This window comes from Mus caroli, chromosome 2 (assembly GCF_900094665.2).
Source record: "Mus caroli chromosome 2, CAROLI_EIJ_v1.1, whole genome shotgun sequence".
NCBI classification, from domain to species: domain Eukaryota; kingdom Metazoa; phylum Chordata; class Mammalia; order Rodentia; family Muridae; genus Mus; species Mus caroli.
Window position 1 is genome coordinate 45,159,469 of NC_034571.1, and position 10,041 is coordinate 45,169,509.

General features: G+C 46.3%; 1 protein-coding gene across 5 annotated transcripts in view; it reads left to right on the plus strand.

Moving 5' to 3' along the window:
• Positions 1-2,179: 2,179 nt before the first annotated feature.
• The window catches only part of Lypd6b (LY6/PLAUR domain containing 6B), a 159,076-nt gene continuing 151,214 nt past the window's right edge, over positions 2,180-10,041 (plus strand). For 4 of the 5 annotated variants that reach the window (XM_021157011.2, XM_029474295.1, XM_029474297.1 and 1 more), the window contains exon 1: positions 2,180-2,257. The gene's annotated coding sequence lies outside the window, so the exon portion shown is untranslated. Of the gene's footprint in view, positions 2,258-4,494; positions 4,541-10,041 lie in introns of those variants that run through there. The other variant, XM_029474294.1, reaches the window with a different exon arrangement.

Consider the following 10,041-nt stretch of genomic DNA (forward strand, 5'->3'; position numbering starts at 1 on the left):
TAGTGGGTTATAAAAAAAAAAAAAAGAAGAGAAAAGAAAAACATGAAATGATTGGGCAACACTGGGGGAGAACTTGGGGGAATTAGGGGCAAATATGATCGTGATTCACTGTGTACGTGACAAAAGTCTCAATAATAAAGAAAAACATGTGTGTGTGTGTCTGAAACTAAACAAAAGGAAGAAATACTGCAGGTAGGGAGAGAAAGGGAAGGGCAGGCTCTAGAGAAGAACTTGTGTTTTCTGGAAGGTTTGCAGCCTCTCCAGATGGCATCACTTACAAGGCTGGCCCATCCGTGATCACACACACAACACAGGATCTTAAATCACACGCTTCACTGACTGAAACCAAAACATCAGGAGGGCTCAGCCTACTTCTCCTGGGTTGGACCTGGAGCGGCTTCTTTGTTCAGCCCCACCTGCACTGGTGACCCATTAGGCAGGCCCTGCCTCAGCTCCAACCTGGGACAGCAGCCTCCATACCTGCCATGGGGGAGTCGCAGCTGTGGTTAGGCACACCCAGGTGTGGCATCCTCTGTAACTCTTTTCCAGGATGGACTATCTAGTGTGATCAGTCCTGCCAAGGAGCACCAGATCTGAAACACTTCCTATGTCTGATCCGCTGATGAAAGAGGGGGCCAAGCTTTCACTGTGTTGGACCTGTGGTCAGGGGGAGGGATGGAGGAGTTCACTTGTTCCTGATGTCACCTTGGCAGAGAGCCTTCAGCCTTTGCCTTGCAGGTTTTGTATGCAGTCATGGCAGGGCCCTAAAGGTGTTATTGGAATGACTGGCTCTGTAGGTCTTGGAAGATGAGCATTGCTTTCTGTAGCAGATTTGGGTAGGTTTTCTCTGTGAGTCCATAAATGGAACCAGTGGGGAAAGCTACACCACAATACCCCTTGCATATGTGCTAAGATCATCTGTCTGTTAAGTGGAAAAATTAAAAAATTCTCCTCTTTTAGAGTCTGTGACTTGGGTGTCCCTTGTCCTTTGACCTGCAAAGCCCATGGTTAGAAGTCTCTAGAGTGGTCACCCCATGCCTACTTTCTATCGGATATCTGCATCTGGACAAGCTCCTCAGGCCTCCAGGCCACCATGCTCTCTTTGGAGACAGGTCTGGGCCTCAGAGTCAACTCTGCTGCATCCTGGGTCAGTTGTCCAAACTCTGGGTTGGTTCCCACTGGTGCAAGCCTGACAGACATGCCATCCTATTCTGTGAATTTCTCTCTGAGTGACCTCTTTCTAAGTTAGAGATGTGCCTGACCATTTACACGGGCGTCCCGAGAGTGTAGGTCTATAATCCAGCTGTCTCCTTGGAAGTGTTAGGAAGGAAAGTGATAAAAAGAGTGACTTGAGCCGGGTGGTGGTGGCGCATGCCTTTAATCCCAGCACTTGGAGGTAGAGGCAGGCGGATTTCTGAGTTCGAGGCCAGCCTGGTCTACAAAGTGAGTTCCAGGACAGCCAGGGCTACACAGAGAAACCCTGTCTCGGGGCGCGGGGGGGGGGGGGGGGGGGGGGGGGGTGGGTGACTTGAAATCTAGGAAGCTTGCTTTCAAATGACAACACAGAGTAACACTAGAGCCAGTTTGACCTGGGGACCATACTTTGGCATTCTTTTGCTATTCACAGAGCCCTGGGCTGCCCTGACTTTGTACAAGGCTTTCGGGGTTTATCTACAGAGGAACTAGGTTGGATTTACAATCCAGAGTTGCGGAGGACATTGCGGGAAATTATCTTACTAAAAGAGGGAAAGTCATCGCTTGAGGGGTAGGTGAAGCAAGGAAGGGGTACGACCGAACGGTCTAAAAGGCCCAAGTTCTGTTTCTCAAGTCAGTGGCACTCGTTGCCTTATCGTTTTCAACCCGGAGTGACTCTTGCACCCCACTCTGTAAGGGCTGCGGTGTCACTCTAGTTGCTCCGCGTGGTGTCTGCGCTCTTTTCTCAGCCGGCCAGGCTAGGTGGGAACAGCTCCTCCTTGCACGGGTGCAATAAGCGACCTACTCGCGTTCACTGGGCTTGGTGCCACCGGGCGCAGGACCCAGGCGGCGTCCCCAAGCGGGGAACCCGGGCGGCTCCCCGGCGTGCGGCGCTCACCTGTCGGCCCGCCTCTCCCGGACGACCCAGGTGGCTCGGGGCGGGGAGGATCCGCGCCCCGCCCCGCGCGGCCACAGCCACCGCCAGCCCGGAGCGGGTGCCTGGAGCCCAGGCCCGGAGCGGAGCGAGGCGCCGGGAGCCGGTCCGCCGGCCGCGTCCGCGCAGGTGAGCCGGGCGAGCTCTGCGGGGCGGCCGCGTGCGGAGCCCGCAGAGCAGGGGCTGGGAGGGGCGCGCGGCTGCGGCGAGCACTGCGAAACGCCCAGCGGAGCACGGGGACTTTCCGAGCAGCAGGGGAGCGCAGCTGCCCACATCTGGATGGGGGAGCCGAGCGGGCGCCTCGGGGAGCTGCATGGGTCTCCCGGTGACTCCGGGGCTGGAGGCCACGGCTAAGGCTGGGGCCCGACCGCACCGCCAAGTGCGAGCCAGCTCCCGCCCTTCCCTCTGCGGCGCTTGAGCTCGGCCCGCGGGGGCCGCCGTCTCCCCTTCCTGGCTTTTGACTTTGTTGTTAAATCACTAACCAGCACATTGGTTAGTTTAGTTACGTAGGCTTCGGTGAAGCGGGGTCGGCTGGGTACTCTAGGGGGGTACCTACGTAGTAAGTCCGCGCTGGTCTGTGTGCCCGAGGGTGTTGTGGGGTGAAAGGGTGCTGCTCTCTTCCCGGTGCCTGGTGCCTGGTGATCAGAGTGATGGAGTGGGAAGCGTGGTCCATTATGGTGTTTAAATTACTAGCTCTGTGACCTTGAGCAAGCTCCTTAACTTCTCTGAGCCTGTTTCCTAAAAGATAATATAGGTGTTATAATCATCAGATGCCTTAAATTATTTGATGCCCATGGGGTCCCTAGCACGATGCTTGAGGGTTTTTCCTCCCGGTTTAGTCCCCAGGTGTTAAAGTATTCTCTCCAGAGGTCCCGGGCATCTTTCAGAATAGAAGACATCGTGGCGGGGGTGAGGGGTGTGTGTGTGTGTGGTAGTGTCTGTGTGTCTGGGAGGGTTGTGGCACCCTTCTGACAAGCTGACTATAGTAGCAAGGGGAGGGGTGGGTTTGGCGGGGCTGTTCCTAGCTGCTAAGCTCAAGACTGGTCAGTGCAGTGTCCCCCTTCTAGCAGGGGGTAATTAGCCTGCTCCTGCCATTGTGAACTGTTAGAATTCTTTTCTTAGGGTTTAGGGTTTGGTGACTTGAAAGTTGTCTTAGGCAGCAACGTAGGAATTGGCTGAGTCCTCCAAAGGAAAAGTCTGAGGGTTGCAGTTTCCAGTGTAGCTAGATCTTATCACTCCTATGAGCTCTCAGGACAAGTTCTCTCCTCAGGGGCACTTTCCCCACTAGGGTGACATGTTCTTTTGTAGAACATGTCCTTAGAGCAGGCACCATATCTTCAGGCTTACCACTGAAGGAAATTGAGTAAAGACAAAGAGTGGGAGGGAAAGAGAGAGAGAGAGATGGAGATCTCTTCCGTTATTCTATCCTTCAGCAGACCTTCCTGGAGCACTGGACCATAGTAAGTTCAAGTCATCTCAGCAGATCAAGAGTGGGTTTCCCTAAGAGGATTGGATCTGTATTACCCAGATACCACCAGTGCTGTGGAGGATTAACTCAGCTACTGGGATGGACCTGTCTCCCTCAAGCATAGGCGATGTGAAAGCCAGCTTTCAAGAAGCAGTTTCGATTCTGGGCAGACAAAAATAGGACTGTGTGTTGAGCCGTGTCTGCTTTTCTTTGAGGACACCTCAAGGAGGCCTTGCTCAGTGTGGACAACCTGGGTGCCCAGTCTGCCAGCTTTTATTTAGTGCTTAACTCATTCAGTCATTCCACGTTTGGTCAATGCCCAGTGTATGCCAGAGCCTCTGCCAAGAGTGCGGGTGGATGCTCTGAGGAAAGATGTATGTGAGGATAGCCGTGTTGGAGGTTGTCTCACTGGGGACATAGAACAATGTGAAGTGTCCCTAGGAAAGTGGGGCTTAGCTTTAAATGGAGATGAGCAGGCCATGGAACAGTATCAGTACTGTCTGAGTCACAGGGTAGGGTGTATGAAAGGTCACACTTTAGTGTGTGCAGCTTTAGTTAGGTCACATTACCTTTTCCACAGGATGTCTGGGGGAGGGGAAAGGGAAGGAGTTTACAGCTATAGGTTGCCTTCTAGAAATTTCTCTAAGCTTTCCCTGATCTCTAGGGGGGAATCCCACTGCCTTCTTTGCATCCGTAGCAGAGGAAAGGACAGCGCTCACTTCTCTGTCTTCCTTTAGATAATAAGAGCAGTTAATTTTTCTTACAGTTCTTGTCATTGGCCATGTGCCGTTGGCTGGAATGGGCAGCCTACCCCTTGGCCAACAGCAGATTTGGGGTTGTGGACTCTTTTGCCAGATATTCTTCTGAGTTGCATCTGGGGCTCATCTTCCCTGAGCCCTGCATCTAGCACCATTGGAAATCTGCAAGCAAGAACCAAGGCAAGGGTGGGTACCCAGTCATGCCTCCTGCAAATCCAGAGTTCAATTCAATAGGAAAAGTATAGGTTGTGGCTGGGGGAGGTGGGGAAAGAACTGGGTGTGGCATAGCAGGAAAGACAGGGGCACCCTTCGTTGGGACCCCAGTGTGGTGTGATTTGTTGGAAAACTTACACATGAAACCCGGAAAGGGCTTTCTAAGCTGTCCACATGCCCCTTAGGATGAGTGACAGTTTTCTATGTATCCTTGTCATTTACAGAGTAGTAATGGCTTGGAAGAGTTCCAGGAGGGGCCATGTGTAGTTGAAATCTCACAGATGTCTATGGTCTTCCCCTAGCGACCCACCCTAGCCCAGGGCCTTCTCAGTCTTTCTGAGAGCACTCCCTTGCTCAAAGCCATGGCTTGGTTTCAGCATTGTTACCTGCCTTCAAACTAACAGGCCAGGGCTTGGTGAATAGGCTTCCGGATACTGAACTCAGTGGGTAACCTCTAGGGCTGCTTTGAAGTATTTATTTAACCTCTTTTTATTGAAGTGCTAGGTGAATGATGCTCTTTGTTTCCATTGGACATGGTGGACATCAGTGGACATTTGGTGTTCTGTTGTGAAATCTGACATGCGACTTCCCATAATCCTCTCTCCTTAGTACCTAGTTAGTCCAGAAGTTGGAAGGATGAGTTATCTGTAATCCTGGAGAAAGTGGGTGGGAAGGGCCAGCTCATTCAGCTATTATTGTCAGGATCACTGTGCAGAAATAGAGAGAAGTGATAACGATTCAAGCCTGGGACCAGTATCCATTCAATAAAGGAGCAGTAAGCACCTACTGTGCGCCACATACTGTTTAAAGTTCGGGAAACCCAAAATCCTTCAAAATGAGAAAGTCATTGTTCTTATGGAGTTTACAGCCCCCCAGGAGGAGACATTTATGTTTTAGACAATGTGTTGGATGCTGAGCGTGGATGTAACGAGGAGGGTTGAGAGCCAGGTTGAAAGTGTCACTGAAACAACTGGCCACCATGCTGGAAGTTTTCTCTCTTATTTACTGCAGAGAATTGTTGCCTGAGTGAGCAGGTATGGTTTGGTATGTAAAAAAGAATAAATGTTTGCCTAGAGGTGGGTTAAATGTTAAATTCCTTAGAACATTTAATTTTTCGTTTAAAGTGTATGTGTGTTTTTATGTGTGTGTGTGTGTATGTGTGCTTGCACATACAATGTGCACAAGTGTGTGCCAGAGGACAGCCTTAGGATTCCTCCTAAGGTTGCACACTGTTGGTGAGACACAGTTCTATCTATCTTGTTTGTTTGAGACAGGGTTTCTTGCTGGCCTGGGGTTGGCTAGTTTGATGAGGCAAGAAGCCCTAGGGATCTGCCTGTCTCTCCCTCCCCAGCCCTGGGACTGCAAGTGTACAGCACTGAAGCTGGCTGTTTTGTGTGAATTTGGGGATTTGAACTCGGGCCCTCATGCTTGAATGGTGAGCTCTTTCCTGACAGAGTCATCTCCGCAACCCCTACTCTTTTACTTATTTATTTTTAAACAGACTTTCTTTGTTATATCTTACCTTGTTCCTATAGTGACTTGCAAAACAATACCAGGTGATGAGAAATGAGCTGAGAACTGTGAGCGACATGAGCGAAGGGAAATCAGGGCCATTCCTGTCATCAGTTCACTCCAGAGTTGTTTAGTTTGGGTGGCAGAGACAGAGGGAGTTTGGCTGCATTACAGATGTGCTCATTCATGCTCAGGACTCATTATTTAAACAGTGAGAAAATAAATTTTGATGCTTCAGACACCTGTATCCTTTTCTGTATTTTAAAGAACCTTATTTAAAATGATAAGATAATGATATCTTGTTTGATAGGGAAAGTAATCCCTTTACCAAGACCTTACATAAAATTTATCTGATGTGCTCAAAGTCTTAATAATGTCCATGTTTTCTTTTATAAATTTCATCCATTTATGTTTTGCACTTAGGTTTATGATTTAGCTTGAGTTAAGGTTTGAACTGGGTGTGAAAAATGAACCAAAGGCTTTTTGGGCATGTATAAACCCAATTATTTTAGCACAAGTTGTTAAAAAGACCAACATTTCCCAACTCAATTTTCTTGGTTATTTCAAAAGAAAATCAAGCAGGGACCAGAGACATGGCTTAGCGTGTAAGGCTACTTGCTGCCTAGCCAGATGGCCTGAGTTTGATTCCTGGTACCATGCTGGTATCTCATGACACGAGCAGGTTGTTCTTAGACCTTCAAACAAACAAACAAACAAACAAACAAAGATAAATGTAATGATTAAAGTACAGTTTATATATATGTATATATATAATTTTAAATATTAAATGCATTAAATAAAATTTCGTAAATATAAAGATTAGTTGATTCTGGAACCATCGGTTCTATCCTGCCTACTATGTGTAAATCTTACCCTGACTCAACTGGATTACATGTTGCTAGCACCAACATTTGAAAGTGGGCAGCCTAGTTCACCAGGGTTGTTCTTTTTCATGGTCGTTGTGGCTTCTTTAGTTCCTCTGCCTCTCTATATGAATGGTAGAATCAGCCTGTCGCTATCTATAAAACTTTCCCTGGGGTTGTAGGCGATCCGTAAATTGATTGACATTTTATAATATTTGAGTCTTGCTACCCATAAATAACCAGTCATTTGCCTCTGGTTTCTATCATCAGAATGTTTTATAGATTTTAGGAAAGATGGTTTTGTATATAAGGTTTGGCTCTGCCTATACCTTAAGTATTTAGTTTTAGGGGCTTCAGCCACTATATAGAAATGTGGTTTATTTTGGTATACTGAATTTATATTCAGTGAACTTGCTAAAATTGCTTCTTGTATATTGGTAGATCGATTCAGAGTTTTTACAAAGAGAGTCACATGCTTTGTGAATAGAAATAGTTTTCTTTTCCGATACAGATGTCTTTTATGTCTTTCTTGCTTAGCTGTGCTGGCTAAGAATTCTACCATATTTGGGTGTGGTGAGAGAGCACTCCCCGGCTTTGATTCCTTCATAGGGAGGGAACAACCAGTTGTTCACTTGTTAAATTTTCAAACTAAAACAGGCCAGGGATTGTACTTGAAAACTATGCTTTCTGACTCTTGTTTTAGACTTTCACTTATCTCTGATAGTGATTAAAAATAGATACAGACTTCCCAGTTGGTGTGCTGTTTCTCACTGAAGGAGTTTTAAAGATGTCTTTTTATTGCTTTTTGTTTGTTTGTTTGTTTGTTTGTGTGCCTTTTGATAAGAAGTTTTCCCTCTCTGTTCCTTCTAAGACTTCCTCTTTGTTTTTGGCTTTCAGGGTTTTGACAATGGTATGGGAGAACTCAGTCCTGCTGCATGCATCCGCTTAATGGTTATCTGGCCAGGCTTGCCTTCTTTTCTTTTTCTTTTCTTTTCTTTTCTTTTCTTTTCTTTTCTTTTCTTTTCTTTTCTTTTCTTTTCTTTTCTTTTCTTTCCTTTCCTTTCCTTTCCTTTCCTTTCTCTTTCTTTCTTCCTTTCTTTCTTCCTTCCTTCCTTCCTTTCTTTCTTTCTTTCTTTCTTTCTTTCTTTCTTTCTTTCTTTCTTTCTTTCTTTCTTTCTTTCTTCTTTTTTACCCCCTCTCTTTCTCCCTCCCTCCCTCCCTTTCTTTCTTTCTTTTCATTAATTTTTTTCCTTATTCACTTTACATCCCACTCACTGCCCCCTCCCAGTCACCCCCTCCCACAATCCTTCCCTCATCCTCCCTTCCATTCTCCTTTGAGCAGGTAGGATCCTCCCTAAGTACCCACCCCCTTTAACCAGACTTTCTTAACTTCTTGAGTTTGTGGTTTGTAGCTTTCATTATTTTGGAAAAATCACAGCTATTTTTTTTAAACTTGCTTTATTCTCTCTCTCTCTCCTGAAATTTCAGTTATACTTAGCTTACAGATTTATTTATAGCTTTTCATCTTGAATGTGGTGGTGTGTATTCTGTGTTTATTGCTTACTGTCTTTGTTTAGTTTGGGTAATTTTTATTCACCTGTTTTCAAGTTTGCTTTTTTTTTTTTTAACTTGGCTTGTGTGAACTCTGAGAGAATCCTTTTTGAGAGCGTTTTTCACTTGTTTCTGAGTTTGGCCCTTGGAGTATTTCTTAGAGTATTTCCTTTGGAGTCTTTTGCTTGTTTGTTCATTTGTTTCTCTGTTAAAATAACCTATTTCCTCCCAGACGGATAAATGATTATGTTGTCTGTGTATTCCACTAGTTTCTTTCTTTCTTTTTTTAAATAAATAAATGATTGTTTTAAATTCTTTCCCGGATAACTTAATGTTTAAATGACATCTGTTTCAGTTTTATTTACTGCTCTGTGGTTTTCAGTGCAGGTTTTCCTTGCTGTTCATATACCCCACAATTTTGTTGTTGAGGACTAGACACTTTGATAGGACACTGAAGAAGGAGATAAAGTGTCCTGCCTGGACGTGGGCATGCCTTCCTATTGCTGTTTTGTGATCTGTTATGAAGACTTTAGCAGTGTAGCCTGCAGTCAATGGGACCTGATGCACCATCGTGTGGCAGACTTCGAATTCCTTAGACACTGTGCTTACGTTTAGGATTAGGCCTTTCTCAGTGGCTGTTCCAATGTTGACCTGAGGTCTCCTGATTGTTTTGTACCTCAGAGTGGTCTGCACCATGTCCTCCTAGCTCTTCCCTTGGTATTCTGTCGCTGTCTGTTTCTTGAAGCTCACAGGTGTATCTGCCCACATAAACAAGTGCTCGCATCTTACTGCCCTGCAGGTAACATTTCTCCTTGGATTGGGTAGTCTGTTCTCTGTCGGTTGCTCGGTGGATTTGAAAAGGCTATGAACTTGAAGTTTGCATGACCTTTTATTTGGCATAAGCATGGGAAAGATGCTCCTTTCTGCTCTGTACATCCTAAGCAGAAATCGGAAGCCCCAATTTTATGTTGTAAGCCTGCCCCTTTTATGATCTTCATGTGAAATCTCGGCGTTGTTGCTCTTCTCTGTGTACTCTATGAAAACTCTGTGTGTCTTAAACCTCTCAGTGGGTCTCAATCCTCACGCAGGAAGCAGGAAATCAGCGTGTGAGTGTTAGGCGTCTCAGATGTGAGTGCTGTGTCTCAGATGGTCTTCTTTGTGATCTAGTCGTAGGCGACTCTTGCCTATTCCTTGGGTGGTTCTGGCATTCATCTAGGCCTGGTCTGAATATCACATATAGTGTCCCCTTTCATGGGTGTGGTATTCCATTGTGAACAAATGAAGCTTCAGGCTGTATATATCCACCCCATGCGGTTGTTTTTCTCCTCTTACAGTGTCTCAATGGTAATGAGTTGCTTGTGATCTAGACTGATGCTTTTATAGAATGGGGAGGACACTTAATAGTTTTCATCCAACTTTCCAATGTTTGCATGAATGCCCTCCAGGACAATCAGTGGCTTGGGTGCTACTTGACGTTCTTGAAAGAAATCCATGCTTCAGTGCTTGTTTAGGTACACAGACACAGACGCACACAGACACACACACACA